The 20134-nt window shown below is 38.9% G+C and overlaps 1 protein-coding gene across 8 annotated transcripts in view; it reads right to left on the bottom strand.

The window, feature by feature from the left end:
* NTNG1 (netrin G1) overlaps nt 1-20134 on the bottom strand; it is a 379145-nt gene that overhangs the window by 256895 nt on the left and 102116 nt on the right. The window contains exon 1 of one of the 8 annotated variants that reach the window (XM_089686616.1): nt 13679-13813. The exons of the other annotated variants lie outside the window; for them this stretch is intronic. The gene's annotated coding sequence lies outside the window, so the exon portion shown is untranslated. Of the gene's footprint in view, nt 1-13678; nt 13814-20134 lie in introns of those variants that run through there. 8 annotated transcript variants of the gene reach the window in all.

Here is a 20134-nt window from a genome sequence, read left to right as displayed (position 1 = left end):
TTAAAACTCCCGCCTCACGCAAGCCCCACCCCCCAACGGCACAGCACGGCTGTCTCACGCTGATCACACTGATTAGCGTGAGATAGCAGGGAAGGAGACAGGGGACGGATGAAGGGGATGGATCCAGGTGGCTGCATGACCCGGGACACGGATTGCTGGGACCAGGTATTTAGTTTGTGGTGACCCTGAGTCTGGCTCAGGGTTATTGCTTTTCACAGCTAGATTTAACCCCGAGCCAGGTTTGGCAAAACCGCTAGGGAGGTTAAACAAATGGCAAAATACATATCTGAAAACACATATACAATAATGGAGCTGTTTTACCTGCCAATCGAAATTGTATTTTTTGTCCAGCCAGTTAAGTAACCTAACTCACAACACTCAGGCTGTTGACATGATATTTCTCTAATTCAGTTAAGCAATATTGCAGGTTAACCTCCCTCAGCCTGTGACTGGACAGTGAAGGAGCAGCAGGATACCCCTGATCCATTACTATGCTCTTTCCTTCTGATTTCATGTTCCTTATCAGCACATGTGCCTGTAGCACAGCTTATTGGCTACTAGTGCTACCTCTTTTTGCCTTCTCCCCATATAGACACTGCAGCCCTAGCGCTGCCCCCCACCGAGGCTCTTTAAGTACCACCTAAGGTGGGTGTCTGAATTGACCTCATAGGTGTCCTATCTTGAACTGTGTAAAATGGGAATGATTAGGATAGTCTTGTCAGAGTAGCAACAAATTCATTTTATTACATGAATTTGTGGCACAGGTGTGCAACAAAATTCCTAAAACTGTCTGTGACACTCTTCATGAATTCCACTGAAGCAAGTCACCCAGCTAGGAAATATTTGACCTTGCGATGGAAAGTGTTTAGTCTTAGTGGTTGTCCTGTTATTGCAAATACAATTACATTTTGTTATCAAAGAATATATAATTTTAAAATGGTTGCTATTATTTTGGTTGACTGCAGTCCTAGGCAACCTACAAAGACAACTCAAAGTTGGAAAAAGATGGTGCTCATACTCCTAGTATTGATTAGATTCCAAGCAACTGGTCTGGACTGCCATTTGCCAGAGGCTTAAATGTGTCTGCAAATGTGTGTACCAACATGAGAAAATAAAAAAAGTAGAACTCTGGACAAACAGCCCACATAGGGATATGACATTTTGTCCAACCAGTCGTGATCCAGGCATCTATGCCAAACATGGCCAGGGCTTAGACCTCCAGAGAAACAGAACAGCTTGGTCCCGGACAAACTCTAGTCCCCTGATTATATAGTTTTAGTAGAACACCGATGATCCATTACTCTACTTTTTCCTCATGTTAGCTGGTTCACCATATAAGCCTTTCAATAGATTGGCTGCTAGGACTGGCCTTCCCTCTCCCAGTCATGCTGTACATGTAATTACATGAGGCCAATATAAATACAGATTTAAGTGCTCAACAAAGTTTCTTACACTAGTTTCAATAGAAAACATTTTTATGTTATCTTTCACATAGGTGTTCAGACTTGCATCCAGGTCTGGGCATCTGTCCTTGTGTACCTATCAAACTTGGTTGTGCAGGTGAGTCTGACTCATGATATGTATCATTTCACTTTCTATGGGCTGCCTGTACACAGCTCATTGGGAGAAAAAAGTTAACAAATGGATCTAGCCACGTTTAGGGTCTTAGAGCTGTGTGACTGAGCCCTTAATAAACACATAATTGCATTTACTGGTGTTTCCCTAATATTTTTAATATGCCTAGAGTTAAGCTTTTTAGTAACCCTCTTTTGCTGTAAATAAACTGAAGTGACAGTCCATTTTAGTAACATTAGGATTTTCTCAGCAGAAGTCAAAAGCTGGCCCATCACTCCTACTACCTGCAACTACCTATTTGTTCTTAAACTTGATGTGCAGTCTCAGTGTCCACAGTGCTTGGCCTTTGACTTTTGCTGACAAAGTTTAGATTTTGGGTTTTGTGGGTACCAAAGTTTAAGTGAAGTTAAAAAAAGGAATGTGTAGGCATGGTTCTATATTCATACTCCCACGTGGCCTGCCTTAGTAAAAATGTAAATGACAGTAGTTGTTGAGCGGTTCAGGTCAGGTTTATGACAGGTTCAGGTCAGGATCTTATCCTTTTCACATATGCGCAGTTTAGAAATGGTTCCCATAGAAGTCAATAGCCTGTAATCCACACCTGAATCTGACCGCACTGCTCAGAAATCGGACATGACTCTTTTTCAATCTGCACTGAATCTGCACTGCCAGTGTAACGGACATATGTGAACAGACAACATAGGAAGCAATGTTTTTTCAAATGGCATGTGGATTGGATGCGTTTCAATCCAATCCACATATATGTGAACAAGCACTTAAGGTTATGAAAGGTTACTTAATTATATCTTTAAAATGCTGGATTTCCAGCATGTTATTCAATGCTGTATTATTCAGTTTTAAAGATTTTGCCTGAACTTTAGTTTGCAATTTTAGCAGTTGAAATTCTTTCCTATGGGTAAGCCCAGGGGCGGACTGACCATTTGGAAACTCGGGCACTGTCCGAGGGCCCGGGGTCAGTAGGGGGCCCCATGAGATGCCCCTGGTACCTTTTTCATAGGCTTTTTTGAGTTTGAGCAAGGACACAGGGGCCCCATGATCCCCTATTGCCCGGGGACCCCATGAGTTGTCAGTCCGCCCCTGGGTAAGCCGTAATCTTTTCCTCCAGCAGGTCAGCAGAGAACAGCATACCTATAGGTATGAATGGGGCCACTGCATGCATGTGCACCAAGAAGTAGATGTTTTCACTGGAAAGGCTATGGGGGGGGACAAGCAGGGACCGGTCAGTATTTGAATTGGTAGGCTGCATGGAGTGCAGTTGTCCCATGTGCTATGTGAATTTTAATTTTAATTACTACGAATTAGCACTGAAGGATTAAAAGATTAAAGCTCTTTTAGCTGTACTTCTCTTGTGGATCACAGCAGCACAGTTTGTTCTGCACTCTTGTGACCCATTTTCAGCTGACCGTGGGATGAAACCTGCTGTTGTCTGACGTCACTCAGACAGTCCAAGCTGGGGAAAGATCCCGACTTTAAGGTCGGGATCCACCTCAGAGTCTGGAGCGGCAACTGACTCAGCTTCTCAGTGATTCGCTGAAAGCCTCAGCCAGCCTCTCCCTCCCCTTTCACAGCCCAGCGCTCCAGTGAGCACGGGGGATGGGGAAGGGGGAGAACAGAGAGCGGTGACTGACAGTCCCGCTCTCTGCTCACAGCTACTGTGAGAACTCAGCGATCAGCAGCAGTCATGTGGCCACTGAGTTCTCACTCCTGGGTAAGTATAACTGGGAAAAAGAAAGAAAGCCCTACTTCTCTTTTAAGGACTCTTTACTGAATATAGCTGAATAGCTACAGATCATGAAGATCTTGTCATATCTTGTCTTGCTATTACTCGAAGATATAATTTTTCTTCCGGTAATAAACAGCTCATAGCTAGTAATACATTAGAGAAATGTGTTACTGCATTAAACAAATAACTGTATCATAACTTCATAACCTGACAGGATCCTTTGGGATCCTATTTAATATTCAATTAAGCAATCTGTAGTATCATTAACTGTTTCTTATTCCAATGTCGGTCAGTAAAGGAAGTAAATAAAACTTGTTTATACTAATGTTTGTGACTTTTCCATTGTCTAGACAACATGGGGTTTATTTAATAAAGCTGGAGAGTCCAAAATCAGACTCCATTCTGCATAGAAACCAATCAGCTTCTAACCTCAGCTTGTTCAATGAAGCTTTGGCAATGAAACCTGGAAGCTGATTGGTTTCTATGCAGAAGGGAGTCTGATTTTGGACTCTCCAGCTTTAGTAAATAACCCCCATGTATCCTGGAGAAAGTTAGTTATTATCCAAGGTCTATTGCAATGATTTAATACACAATCTCAACACTATTGCCCATTTTATCAACTTCTTTTGGATATCCTTGAGGTTTACAACCTCAACTGTTTTTTTTCAATCACTGTTATTATTATTGGAGATATTTCACCTTGCTTCTGCTATTGATGACGGGACAGTAATTGAGAGGAAATCCTAACATTGGCAGCTGTCATCAGAACAAATGTGTTTATTGGAAGGTTTCACCCTACTTCTCTTCTGGTGACAACTGTCAAATTTGGGATTTCATCTCACACTTTGTCCAGTAACAATTGTTAGTAGCCAGAAAATGAGCGTGAATCTTCCCAAAGGAGAAACAGTCAGGTTCTAATTTATCCCCACTCTATTTAAAACTTGAAAAAAACCCTTTATTTTCATCAGCATGTTACTCTAAAAATCAATAGGTGCACTATAGCCAGTTATGTTGAAAAACAAAATGTGTGTGTGTGTATATATATATATATATATATATATATATATATCTCCCACAGTGGTTAAATGGTTAGCACTTCCTCCTGGTGGTATTTGGGTCGTTGGCTCAAATCCCAACCACGGCACTTCCTGCCTGGAGTTTGCATGTTCTCCCTGTGCTTGCGTGGGTTTCCTCCAGGTACTCCAAAGACATGCTGGTAGGTTAATTGAATCCTATCTAAATTGGCCCTAGTATGTGTAAGTATGAATGTAAGTTAGGGGCCTTAGATTGTACACTCCTCGAGGGTTAGGGACTGATGTGAATGCCCAGTATATATATAAAGCACTGAATAAATTGACAGTGCTATATAAGTACTTGTAATAAACACAAAATAAATAAATATATACAGTGCTGAGCATAAATGAGTACACCCCAACAGATTTGTCAGAAAACCTTTACTTTCTTTTCAGAATCAACTTTTTCTATGGGATACTATACTACTAAATACTCCCACAAATGCGGGCCATTGATTGCAAACAAGATTTGTTAATTTGCACACATGAAAAAGTATTTTTCCTAACAAATTCATTCAAGACCTTGTTGCAAAAATGAATACACCCCAATGAAAGTCTTCGGAACAAAGCTACATTTTAGACAACAAAATCTTAATTAACAAGAATTCAATACAGGTGAGTCTTATTATTCATTAAGCAGGTGTCCAGCAGACAGTTGATTATAAAAGGGCGTTACTTAACAAAGAAAACCCCTTCCCATTTCATGCTGTCAGTAATGGCACCACATGGAAGAAAAATGCCAAAAGGCCTGAGAAAGAAAATAATTTCTTTACTCAAGAAAGGTGAAGGCTACAAGAAGATCAGCAAAGCTTTACTTATCAGTCAGAATATTGTAGCAAAAGTGATACAAAAATTGAAGAAAGATGGAACTGCAACCATCTCATAGAGACATGCAGGCTATCCATGGATGTTAACACCTCAACAGCAGTATCTTCTGATGAGAAGGGTTGAAAAAAATCACTATGCATGTTCACTGCAGTTAGCTAAAGAAGTAGAAAGCCAAACTGGGGTGTTGTTTCCCGTGACAAAATACGGAGTACACTGCAGAGGAATGGCATGCATGGGTGGAAGGAAGGCTCTCCTAAAGCCCATGCACAAAAAATCCCGCCTAGAATTTGCCAGGGCCCTTGCTGAAAAAAAGAAGACTCCTAGGACTCGATACTCTGGAGTGATGAGACCAAGATAAATGTTTTTGGAACTGATAGCTTCAAAACTGTATGGCATAGCAAAGGTGGGGTGTACAAAGAAAAATGCATGGTACCTACAGTGAAACATGGTGGTGGCATTGTCCATCTGTGGGGCTGTATGAGTGCTGCTGGTGTCAGGGAGCTGCATTTCATTGATGGTATCATGAATTCACAGATGTTCTGCTCTATATTGAAAGAGAAGATGCTACCATCACTCCATGCCTTGGCCGGCGTGCATTTTTCCAACATGAAATTGATCCAAAACATACATCTAAGAATAGGGTGAAAGTGATTCAGTGGCCAAGTATGTCTCCTGATCTGAATCCAATCGAACACCTATGGGGAATTCTGAAGAGACAAGTTGAGCATCACTCTCCAGTATATATGTATCTGTTTTCTGCTAACAAACTTTAATATCCCCAATAAAAGTCAGGACTGGACTGATGGGTTATCATGTTATCTAAAAACTAGCTATCTAAAAAGGGCAAAAATCAGCATGATGTAGGGATTTTAGTTAGAGTATCATACTACCAGAAAATTTACTATGCAATGTAGTAAAGTAGGTCACTATAAATGCTCGACTGCTACAGAACAAGTGGTTTTCTATTGTATTCTCTACACAATGCCGTTCATTCATTGTCATGAAACTGTAACACGTGAAGCTAGATTCAGTGAGCAAACTGGAATACTAGAGAAACTCACAGTATTTTTAATTTATACATTCATTGCTGGATAATCAGCAGTTGAAAATATGCTAGTCATTAGCACTTTTTTTCTTTAACAAAAGGTTTTGTTGGCAGTTATCATGTTATACAGTTGTAGTTCATCAGCCAAAACAAAATGAAATGCACAATGTAAAATGCATATGATAGCTACAGCATGCACAAAAAAGAGCCAAAGAAGGTTCACTTTCCAACAGTAGGCAGTTGTATCCAGTTCCATAATGGATGCCCATCAAATCAAAATCAAATTCAACACTAACGGTAAGAAGATGTTAAGGTCGCTCAAAGGAGATGGGGCTAAGCCTACTGGAGACTGCCTGAACTGAGAGATACCTGCTGTCAAGTCTAGAGAGAAGAAGAGGGGAGTGTATGAGGGGGAGAAGAAAAAGTAGTGAAAGAGCAAAAAGGGAAGATAGAGAGAAGAGGAAGTTCCAGGGGTCTCGGTGGTCAGGAAATTAAATTGTCTAGAGGAGATGATTGAATCTGGAAAGATGAGCATATTCAATCTATGATTGACAAATTTTGAGAATTTTTTCATGGGAAATGGCAAAACTAACTGTCAGCTTTTCATTGACCATATCATTCGTACAGTGTTCTACCACCTCAAAGCTAAGGACAGGAAAAGCCCTAGCAATCGCTAGTTTAGTAGCCGTGAAAAGGTGTGCAGCTATTGGCGTAACGAGCAGAAAGGGGAGTCAGTGGGCTTGAAAAGAAGACCTTTTTATCGGTTTTCTTTAAGATTGTCACAAACACAGTTTTAAAGTTGTTGCATAGAATAAGAGCTCAGAGTGTACAGATTACCCACCATGGCAGCATGTTAGTCAATTTAGAATAAAATGATAGCAATATTGTAGCCATTGACTGCAGGAGCTGATTCATGTGCAGTGTGGATTGAAGCTCAGGTTTCACAGCTAATTGATACAGTAATTGTTCACAGGTTCATGTCAAATTTATATCAGGTTCAGGACAGGATTAGCTCAGGATCTTATCTTGTTCACACATATGCGGTTTAGAAACGTTTGCCATAGAAGTCAATAGCCTGTAATCTGCACCTGAACCAGACCGCACTGCTTAGAAATCGGACATGACCCTTTAAAACTGCACTGAATCCGCACGGTCAGTATACTGGGCATATGTGAACAGGCACCATAGGAAGCAATGTTTTTTCACATGTCATGCAGAATGGATGAGGTTTAAACCGCATCCCATCTGCATATATGTGAACGGGTATTTAAGGTTATGAAAGGTTACATAATTACAGTATGTCTTTAAAATGCTGGCTTTCAAGCATTTCATTCAATGCAGTATTATTAAATTTTAAAGATTTTGCCTGAACTTTAGTTTGCAATTTTATCAGTTGAAATAAAAAAATAAGAATTGAATAATAATCACACTTATATTTTGTCCATTCATATCATCCCTAGTAGTCAGCAGGTACTGTGGATTTATAAAACTATGTAAATTCATTTCAGAGGGCACTCAGCAGTGTTAAAAGCATTTAAACCTGTTAGCTGCTAGTTGACATAGCAGTTTTTGAATAATGTCGTAGTGTTGTGCTTGGCAAGAAATGTGTAACTATCAGAATGGGCTCCAGATTGTTTTACAAAAAAGCTTCTATGCACTAATAATAAATGCACTGGTGGTGTATCTGGAGTGGACAGATTGCTGTTTTAGTGCTTGAGATATAAAAACAGACAACACTGAATATGAAACAATTTGAACAGGGATGAAACATTTAATATCTTTGCCCTTTAGTAATAAAGAAGTATTAAAACTTTTTCCTTAGTTCCTTTGAAATAAAGAGTTTTTTTTATTTCTTTCATACTTATAACCTTATATGTAATAATGTACAATTGCATATGTAGCACTACTCCCGAAGGAGCCGCAAACATACTGTCCAGGTCCTCCCCAGTTACTTTGCCCCGCAGCCAGGCACATAGGTTCATGCACACATTTCTTCAATAATCAGTCTAGGTGTGTTGTTATCTTGGTTTTTATCTTTGAAGAATTGGGATAGGGATGGGGGAGATAAGTGGGATACTCCAAAATATGAATTGTGTACATTGAGGGCTTTGTCTAATCTTCAGAGCAAGCTATATAAGAGTCCATTCTTGAATCAAACAGCGGACTTCTGGTTAAGCCAGTAGCAACAAGTAGTAGCAGTCACAGCAGTAACTTATTAGAGCCCCATATTCTTTAGAACACCAGCTGGTATTCTCTTTGCTAGATCGGAAACTGACTTCTTAGCACCAGAGGAGGTTAAACAGCAAACAGACACATGGTTTGGGCAAGAGAGTTGTCTCTATTGAACAAGCTAAGGAGAGGGAAAAAGGCGATTATGCAGGCTCAAAAAGAGACACAGGGCAGGGAAGTCAACAAATAAATGAGTAGTAGAAGCCAAGAGACAGACTGAAGTCATATACTGAATATACTAGTCACATACTGAGTCCTAGATTGGAGCACCAAAGTACCACACAGAACAATAAAGATAATTGTTCACAGGTTCCATATTACTCTTCCACTGTATTAAGCAGAGTTTATATTTGCCACTTCATAATGCCACAAGGACACCGGAGCATGCCTAGGTAGTCCTCATCATTTACGCCAGCTGACAAGGCATAAACAGTACGGCCTGCACGAGAAGGAAGGTGCAGGGAACTGAGTTTGTCTAAGAATAAAGTGAGTAGTATGTGCCCAGATTATGTGAGTAGGTCAATTACACTGAACACATATAAAGGCTGCATTGCTGCAAGTAAAGGCAAAACTTTTTTTTAGCTTTGCACAAAGTGAATATGGATTAGAACACCTATTAGGTTTGCAATGTTGTCTATGCCCCCCATTAGGCAGATTCACCCTCTCTTTTTGTCTTGTTTACCATTATCATTGAAAGTGAAAGTAAAGCAAACCCCAAATTTTGGGTTGTCGCCAGAAAAGTAATAGAGGGGAAATTTGCCAATGGGGACTCTAGTTCTAGTGACCTTAATTTGTGGGGTTATCTCTAATTTCCTGTTTTGGCTATAGGACAGGAAGTGAAGGTAAATCTCCCCAATGGGACACACCCGTCAATGCATGTGTCTCCACACAGATTTGTAGTGCTGAGGAGGTGATGGGGTGTGTCTGACCATGTCTTTTATATTAAAGCGTACACTGGACAGAGTGGTCAAACTTTAGCTTCCAGTGCACTACACAATCATATTTAGACACAATACACAACCACTATAATAGTAACCTTTAAGAAAGACAATATTGTCTAACTAGAAAAGCTACAATTTCTGGGGAAATTCTGTGAAGTGTTCTTGCCTCCACCAGCAGTCTACAACTGGAGTGGGCAGAGTAACTGGGTGGAGTGGCTTGTCACTCTGCTGCCTGCTCACACACCTGGGTTCCTATGGCAACTCACTCTACAGCAAGGGCAGAGAAGAGCGGTTAAAAACAAACTTCTCCAACTTGCTCACTTCACTGGCGGTTGCCATCTTCAAACAGTTGTAGTTTAACAATTATAACTCCTACACCGAAGAGCTTTATATTCTGAGAATCACAAGACCCAGACCTACATTTCGATGCATAGTATGTCTCCGAAATATTAAAAATGAAGGCACAGTCGCAGTTTAGAAATTGCCCTTCAAATTTGAGGTGGCTAGAGTAGAGTTTCAATGAATGTCAATGGGCGGCGTGAGTTGCAAACAAATGGTCATATTGTGAAAACTATCAGGACTATGGCTTAGCCATGGACATTTTTAGTGGCAACAGGGATAGCTGAACGTTTTGATATAAGATTTGTGTAGGTGGGCTTGAAAATGAGGAAGTGATGGCAGTTTAGAAAGCATGTCCTGATTTTTCAGCTCCCACTCTAGCTTTTGTCAGCTCCCACTCTAGTTTTGAACATTCCGCCATTCATTCCTATGGGACCAATTTCACCACAAAAACGCCGATATTTCGTGAACCATTCGGCAAAACTTTCCACAAAGTAATAGCACACCAATCAGGAACAATCCGCACGTTTTGGTATATTACTGTCTATGTAGTGTAAAAACTGTGGGAGGAGTTAGGGTGGTAAATGTGGCTATAATAATAAGAATATATATCTGAGATAACAGTAAGTGGTCTTGCCATGCAAGAACACTTAATAATAGTGTCTATTTCTTTAAATAGAATATTTCCTTTTTGTATTTTTCAGTAGACGGAGGCATTGCCAACAAGATATTTTAATACATGTTAGGAACAGAAATAAGAAAAATGGAAATCCATTGGGGAAACTCAAGTACAGAATATACTGCTTTTCTTTCAGAGGAATTTTATCGGTTTTGGTAGTCAATAAACACATTACAGATAAACATACAACAGGGTAGGAATACACTGAGAATTCACTAGTCACATGTTCAGTGCTGCTCTAAGATCACAATAAGAACTACACTTGGGATTTATTTGTTTTTGATGCCTTGAAGAGAATATACAACTTTTCTGCCAGTTCATGCCATCTTTTGAATTTCTACAAAAGAGATCTTTTTCTTTGGGGCATTTTGAAAAAAAAATATCTACGGTTTATGGATATATATGTTCTACACAGTTTCTTTAGGTAAAGTCACATTAATTACACTTGTTTATGCTAGAAAGTGCTGTGCAGAATGACTGCACCTGTTATCATGTTTTGTACACTGTTTGGAGTATTACAGAGGGATATGAAATGGGCAGGCTCTAATCCTCCCAGGGCTTCATTATACAAAAAGAACATCATTCTTAATTTCCTAATTCTGACTTTGCAAAGATCCCCCGCTTAGCCAGCTGGAGATTTCCTCAGTGTTTTAATAGGGACACCAATCAATCAGATCTTTCCTCAGTTAAAAAGCTTAACTGACTATTGGAAGCGTCTAGAAAATTACTCCCTGTTCAAATTCTGTTTGATGTGTTTCCATATATAAAATGGTGGAACACAGAAAAAGTATTCTTGACTCCAAATATTACAATGCACCAGATATCCCACTTGGATATTTGGGGGTTCCGTATCTTGAACATTGTTTATCAGTCTTAATTTTTTTAACCCTAGAGGAAACCTTAAAATAATTTTCAGGTCTCAAGGAACCCTTGGTAAGAGTTAGGGCCATTAGGAAAATGCCTCTTTGATGGTCAGTAGGAAGAATGTCCGCCTTACAGTGGTGGTTACAATTCCACCCTTACAGTCAGCTAAAAAGATCACTGGTGTCATGCTACTGGCTCTGCCAAGTGGTGATGGACCTGGCACTATGAAGGCACCATCAGATTGAAAGTAAATTAGTCACAGCTCAAAGAACCCCTAGCAACCTCTAAAGGAAGCCTAGGGATCCTTAGAACCCTGACTGAGAATGGCTGCTGTATAGTATCTGGGACATGTATTTTTACTTTAATGATATTTAAAAACACTAGAGTATATTTAAATCAACACAGAAAGAGGATATCATCTTTCTTTGTCCAATCACTTATGTGGACAATACTCTTCTCTGGCAAACTGCACTCATCTAAAGGCTATAAGACGTATTCCAGATATAATTCCTAACATTTTTCATTAAAGTGTAAATCCATCTAAACACACTATTCATTGTTTTTTAAAGCACACACCAGATGTTTACATACCCTGCAGCCAAGATTAATTAGTTAAAACTCCTGGGCTGCTTTCCATCCAATCCTGTGGAGAATTCAAGGGCAGTGTTTGACTGTGGTGATTGGTTTAGTAATGTCTATGTTTAGGGGTGGCCCAGGAGCTAATTGTTGGTTCCCTAAATATCTGCAACCAGTAAGTGTGCCTCAGAGCTCCAATGTCAACCCCCCCTATAATATATATATATATATATATATATATATATATATATATATGTGTGTGTTTTGGATGAACATTTTTCTCAGCATCAGTAATTAAAACATGTCCTTATCACATATTCTTGAGTAGTATTAAAAAATGTTCTCATATTATTCAATTATATTAAACGACCACAAATGTACAGTATATACTATTCAATTAAACCTGTTGTATGCTAAATGTACTGAACAGGCTGTAGTATTACTGCATAGGCATCTAAGAGGGCCTATCTATATATAGAATCTCCCTAATAGATTGTAAGCTCCCAGGAGCAGGGCCCTCCTTATCCTCTCGTATTGAACTGTAGCGTTGCTGTATTGTCTCCCTTTATATTGTAAAGCTCTGAGCAAACTGTTGCCACTATATAAATCCTGTATAATAATAATAATATTAATCATAATAATTAGTTGTCTTTCTGAGAGTGAAGGTACCCTGAATCCCAAGGATCTGTAATATGCAAATTTCAGCACCTTAAAGTATAACTAAAGCCAAAACTTTTCATTTTGGATGGAGTAGGTAATGGTTTAAACCATCTGTGCCTACTGGGGATAATTATCTTCACTATCTGTTCTGTAACACATCAGGAAGTGAGAGAAAATGTCATCAAAGTGAGAGAAATGCCCTCCTAGACAGTTGTCACCCGAACAAGTGTTCCAATTTTAAGATTTCTATTCTTGTTCTTGTGGCAGCTCAAAGTTTTGGTTTCTCCTTTTCCTTGATCCTTAGCGACAACATTCACCAGGACAAATTGAGAGAGTTAATTTCCCTAACAGAGTACCCAAACAGAAAGCTGGCAGGGGTTCTAGGCACTCCCCATCATATTCAAATCTAAAATAAGAGTTTTGACTTTGGATACACCTTAACAGCCTATAAGCCACCACTGACACTGCAGTTTAATTCTTGAAACCTATATAGGCAGAAGGTTATGCTTTGTATATTAGTCCCTATAAACTGCTAGGCACTTCAGGCTGGTCACATGTGTTACAATCTCATTGTAAAATCACCTTTAGCGTTACCTACAACTATTTAGTTCAAGGAGCTACCTGACTGGATTTATAATAAGTGGACTGTTGGTGGGTAAATATAATAAGTTGTGCTGAGACTGTATAAATGGATCAAAATGTCTGTGAACACCTCTAGAAGGTGCACAGACTGCTACAGAAATACTGTACATATATCCATAAATATGTCCTTATTGTATAAGAGCAGATTAAACTTGGTTGGAGGATTCTGTCTCCAGATTGCTGCCAAGATCAGTTCTTCATAATTATATGTACTTAATTTTTGTTAGCTGTGATTCCTTTACACACGTCTGTCAGTTACTAATCCAAGAGATCTGCTACATGTTAAATATTTTGGCAAGATCACTCAGAAATAACGTATCTCATTCTTGCTTTTCAATTATCTCTTTGAAAAGAAGTGAATATTAATGCAGTACATGAAGTATACATAAAAAGCAGTAGGAGGAGTTTGCTGCGGTGTTTTCTAATAATATGCATTGGACTATCTGATCTCACACACTTCTATAGGAAGACAATGTGTCTTACCTTCGTATACTGTGATTTGCTGTGTCGGTGGAGTCTCACTGTGTTACTGTAGTATGGCCATTCATTATTAATCCACAGCTGCACTTAGAGGCCGGGTAGGCTCTATTAGAGACTTCCTGCTGAGGCTGGAAGATGAGCAAATACATCTTGGACTGGCAGCTTCCTTTCCTAGACTGTGTCTTAACCCATACACCACCAAAGGCAATATTCACTTCAATGCTACACAAGCTGCTAAAACTCACTCTCAGCACAGTGGTAATAAAATGCAACTAACCTATATGTTTTGTAATGATATATTGAATCTAAAATAGTAGTACTGTATGGAATGCTATCTTTGAATGTTTGAACTGTATCTTTTTCATGAGGTTTACCTAGCTAAACACACAATACTGAATATTCTGTTTTTGAGTCTATGCTTTAAAAAAATATACATACATCCTTACTAAGCAAAACCTATTTATTCCCCTGTGGTTTATTCAAAGTCTAGCATTATATTGGTTCCTAGACTAATTATATCTTTACAATGGTTGATAAAGTACATATTTATATTTATTTTGAACACATGGCCAAATTTTAAAGTTAGACTATATCTGATTTATTGATGAGGGAAACATTGACATTTTTACTCTGCTGCTGCATCTACATCAGTTAGTCTTAAGGGATTGTTGAATCTTTGCTCTGAGCTTCTAACACAGTTGAAACAGTTTCGTGATCAGATGTATGTGAAAGAGGAACCTTCCCAAACTTTTTGCCAGTTACATTCTTCATTTTCATGCATGACTTTCAGTGCCCATTAACACTTAACCCCTAGATGGGCCTTGACGCCGAGCAGCCACATATTTGCGTGCCATTAGAAAATACATATGTGCTGAGAGTGCGCTCCCTACACTATCAGGACCTTTTTCGACCTTTTCCGATCATGTGACCACCGTGACGGTGAATCACAGCGGTCACATGACCCTAAAACCTTGCCCGCCTCTCGGCTTCTGAATCTCTTAAAGGGCCGGGAGGCCCCAGCACAAAGGGGTTAAGCATATTTTGTGATGAATTAATGTACCACCATGATAAAAGTATACATGACGTTTTTTAAAACAAAGCACACCACAATGCATGGTATTTACATTGTGGGGTGCTGTGTTCGTGTGCCATTCATAATAGATGGCCCCACACTACACCTAGAGCAGGTGCATTGATTTCCTGTTATAGGGTGGCAATGTTCTGTCCCTGTCTCCCAGTTGTGCTCTTGCATTGTCACCCTGTCTCATGGGTTCCGGTGGAGTCTACAAAATGTCGCTACAGCACCAGTGCACAGGTATGGTCCACTGTTGTCACCTTTTGAACACCTGCCCTGAGAATGCCATGTAGGCATCACTGGGCTGCATGTAGACTGCTTCAAAGAAGCTGCAGAAAGTCAGCAGCAATGAGATGCAACAAAGAATGGCAAAGAGTATTTCATAACAAGAATGGCAATTGTTTATGGTGCACAGTGTTCTAGTAAATGAAAAAATTAATCTAGAGTTTATATCTACTTTAATGTCCATATACAGTAGGTATGATTCTAAGCTTAGAAGAACCCTAACCCTGGACAGTAATAAAATTTTGTTTATAAAAGAGAAAACAATTGCATGTCTTTTCCCGAGAATGTGAAATCTACTTTGCACAATAGTAAACTGTAAGGACCTATGTCAATGAAAGAGTTAAGGCTCTGTGTGGGGTTGAATGTACAAGAGGTATATAATAAGAGATACAATAATAATTCTCTTTCTTGCTGCCCTCTGGGACATTAATAAGGATCCAGGCTGTGAGATGAATCCCAGCCCTCTGATTTGGGGCTTAATTTCCCAGTTCTGCCCCAGCGAAGAGAAACTTCAGATGTGGACTGTGATTGATGCAGAATCTCCAGATACTTCTGAGAGATATAATATTCTTTCTGAGAGCTGAGCCTCTGTTTTATGTCATTAGGAAAAGAATTAACCCCTGAGTGCTATGGAAAAGTAGTGCGCGGAAACACGCCGTGAACTTAAGTCATTATAAAAATCACCAGTGAACTTACATCAATTTATCTGATTTTTGTTTGAACGGTAGCAATCTCTGTAATATAGGTTAAAGACAATACTTTTGTAGTTAGAAGCATGCATAGACTGTTAAGATTACATGGTGTGCAGTGACAAGTTATGTCCTCTTCATAGAGAAAAACAACTTGGTTCCTGACTATTCTTTGGAGCCAGGGTTTACATTACAGAGCACTACAGAACACCCAGAAAAGGTATAATGGCAGCATATGAAGTATAATAGTGCAAAATATGGGCTTAGCCAAAATGTGAGCAAGTTTTTAGGGGTGTGATCTCCAACATCCAATGGTACCTTCTACAGCAGGCACCATGCAGTCACTGCTAGACAAGCAACTGCTTAGTACATGTCACACAAAACCCCCCCAGGCCAAAACAGCAACCTGTAATTATGCAAAAACATGCCACAAGCAATGCCAAAGTTGTCCAAAGCACAGGAATTCATAAAAGCCTACCACTTAGTTACTTGTCTGGACAGATGTGGGGCATTGGCACTGTTGTGCTGATGCAGAAAAACATGTTTGTGGACTTAATGTAGCCAGATCCAGGGAAGTGGAGAGAAAGTCTGAGCATGTACCTGCGTGAGACATATGGACGCCCTATTTCTACTGGCAGCTAGTACTGCCATGATGTACCTATGTCAGGGCAACTATGCCCACTATATCTCAAACTAATACGACTAAAAAATATAAAAGCGAGAACAGATGACAGGGACTTAAATATCACGCTGACAGTAGAAACAACGTATCACATTGTATTGTTTTCGTAATGTTGCATGTTCTGTCTCCCTTTGTAATGTACAACGCTGAGCGAACTGTTGGCGCTTTATAAATACTGTATAATAATAATAATATTTCTGGACACAAAGTAAAGGAGATTGGAGGTGTGTACCCTCTGTGCCTGGGCCTATCAAGACGCCTGAGGAGAGGGGTCTATGTATAAAATGGTTGCAGAATAATGAATACATTCCATACTCTGTTTCTATATTTCTTTCCTATGATTGCGAGCACCACCTAGTTGCCAACCTGCATTTTTTTTCTGATTGAGGTATTTAAAAACAAATACCACATTGTGGCCACTAGATGGTGCTTAAGATCATAGGAGATATTTATATTACACAGAATATGGCAAGCTCTGTGGAGTCACATTCATTCAGCAAACCTTTTGTACATAGACCCCCCCTTATGTGTGTTTCAATCATATTCAATGTGAAAATGTGGGAATAGGTGGTAGCAGTGATCTACACTACATGTCCTGTTGATACATGGCATATTTGCTAACTTAAATTAGCATTTATTAAATACTCTGTGAGTCTACTAAATAATAATAACCAATAAAAAGGCTTTTGGATAAGCCTGCCCCATCACTATGAAAGTGGGAGAGCACATAGCATCAGTGAATGGGAAGCTGTTGTAGGGAAAGCTGACAAACTGCATAGGGAAAGAGTAGAGGTAAGTAGGAAACCGTACTTTAATTCTTATTGATATCTTTTTGGGCACTCTAACCCTTGGCTCTTATTGGCTCTTTTTGGCTCTTACTATTCATTGCTTTTGTATCTTTTATTTTGTGGTAATTTAAGATCTGCAGTCAATTTTAGCTGCTGTCTTTACCATAGCTTTTTTTTTTGCTGTTGGCTTCTCTTTAAAAAAATGGGCTTTTGTTTAATGAAGTGGTATTTTTACTATTTTATTTTATGTTGCTATAGCTTTTTTTTCAATTTGCTGTGCTGTGTGTGCCTTTTTGGTAAATTTGAGCCTTCCCTTGCTATTTACAATTATGCTGCTGCTGGACAATGTTACCCTGCTGTGTTTCTTAATTTTTATAGTAAAACACCTTTCTGTACTCTTTTTCTTTGGTACATTTTGGCAACTTCTTCCTCATTAAAATGTCCTGCTGCTGGTCAATTTCACACTGCTGTATCATCTGCACTCTCTAAATTCTTAATGAGAGCTTGATAAAAATTGGGAACCAGAACAGTTTTACATCAGCGAGAACAAGGACACTGAACTACTGTCTGCCTAATACTGTTTGATGAAAAAGCATGTATTGCTGATAAAGCTATGTGAAAAAAAAGAGAAAGAGAAAAATCAATTCCACAGCCAAATATATATTAAATTGTGACTCTGTGCCAACAGTAAATAGATACATTTTTAACCAACCAGTCAAATAAAATTGTGAGCTACCTCCCTATAAATGTAATAAGGTGAAATTAAACTACGTACAGTGATAAAGAAACCTTTAGGGAGTGCTATACTAAACTTAACAAGTATTAAAATTACTAGACAGATACATCAATAAAAATTAACACATGTGGCAAAATACAAGTTTGACATGTTTTCATAAACTAAATATGTCTAAAGTCCTTTCCATATATCAATGTCTTCAATAATTCTCTTATATTCCACCTCCACCAGATGTCATTCCTGATGATGTCCTTTGACGAAACGTATGTCGATGTGTAACATCATGGCAGTTCAGGTCCCGCATAACTTGTAGTTAGAACACATTCCGGCTCCAGGGCAGGAGCGGAACGGCGGTGTTCCCTTGGGTAGTACTACAAGTGGTATTTACTGTGCAACATTACAATGTGTCAACATTGGTTTTAATAAACATACTGTACTATATTAGTTTTTCTTTGGTTTCTTTGGTGGAGTGGAGGAGCCTTAATAGGATACAGATTTCCTACCTTTGTGAAAAGCAGTAGAGTATCATAAAGCAATAAGCGCATTATGACCTTCCTTTTGAAATAAGGGGTCATTATGGTCTTTTGAGTGATTTATTCTCATGAGCACTGTTTGGCGGTTTATTTTTCCTCATATCTGGTGGAGGTGGAATATAAGAAGATTATTGGAGACAATGATATGTGGAAAGGACTTTAATTTATGAACACTTGAATCACTTGTATTTGTCACATGTGTTATTTTTTATTTATAGTAATGTCTAGTAATTTGCATAGTTGTTAAGTTTAGTATATTTAGTATAGCACCCCCTAAACGTTACTTTATCACAACCAAATATGTGCTGCAAGTGTACACTGTTGCTGAGACTGTATATGAAAAATCATAATGTCCTGTAACATGACATACAGCTTCAAAGCACCCCCAAACATATTATTTAAAGTATATTTTCAAAGTTTCCCTCTAAGCTGCATGAAAAGACCATCTGCCCGTTGTTCTGTATTTTTTTTTTGGCAATGGTGCATTTCCCATGGCAATGCCCAGCTTCTCAAGCCTTTTTGACAGTATTCAAAAGAAACATTGTACAGAAGGCAAGACTTTTGAGGCACCACGCACATAACAACAATTTATTTTAAAAGAACTTATCACTTTATTCATACATAGGATTACAAATCTACTTAATAACAATTTCAAAGACATAATGGGAATATATCAAAAACCCAAATGACACATGCTTCTGGCATCCACCAAATTAGAGCACCAAAAAATACATATCAAAACCAAGGGGAAAAAAATAGACTTTAACGTTCCAACAATAACACTTCTTAGGTGGTTATGACAGGTGTGAACAGTTCAATGCATTTCTATTTATTCCACTTCATCAGGAGCTTATAATATTAATTCCATTCTAAACTATATACATAAGCCAAAGGGAAGACCTCCAATATAATCCAAAAACCAGCGCTCATATCTTCATGCTGCACAGGATCACGGAAACTTTCACTCGCTGAGGTGCAGTCCTCTAAAGATAGGGGAATCCTGATGCTAGCAAAAAAGAATGACACAGGGTGCACGCTCCTCATGCATTACCGTGATAAAGGGAAATTTATTATAATAAAACAAATGGATACTCACAAACCAATAGGTGATAAGAACAGAAAAAGAGCCACAGATGAAGGTCCCAGATAGCGGGGATCCTATAGTGAAAAGTGCTAACGTGTTTCGGGAGTCAAGCTCCCTTCTTCAGAGCTGCAATGCTTTACATGCGGATGGTCCATATATAGGGGAACAAATGGTGACGGAGACCCTACCTCATGTTCTCCATGTGAAATAATAGGGGTGGAGCCTACTGAGTGGGGCCCAAATGAAATATCATGACAGGTCATATTGATATGTGTGTATATATATATATATATACAGGTGAAACTCAAAAAATTAGAATATCGTGCAAAAGTTCATTTATTTCAGTAATGCAACTTAAAAGGTGAAACGAATATATGAGATAGACTCATTACATGCAAAGCAAGATAGTTCAAGCCGTGATTTGTCATAATTGTGATGATTATGGCTTACAGCTCATGAAACCCCAGATCCACAATCTCAGAAAATTAGAATATTGTGAAAAGGTGCAATATTCTAGGCTCAAAGTGTCCCACTCTAATCAGCTAATTAAGCCATAACACCTGCAAAGGGTTCCTGAGCCTTTAAAT

This window comes from Staurois parvus, unplaced genomic scaffold (genome assembly GCF_062004578.1).
Source record: "Staurois parvus isolate SC_StPar_1 unplaced genomic scaffold, SC_StPar_1.0 ptg000402l, whole genome shotgun sequence".
NCBI classification, from domain to species: domain Eukaryota; kingdom Metazoa; phylum Chordata; class Amphibia; order Anura; family Ranidae; genus Staurois; species Staurois parvus.
This window is presented reverse-complemented; position numbering and strand designations above follow the sequence as displayed.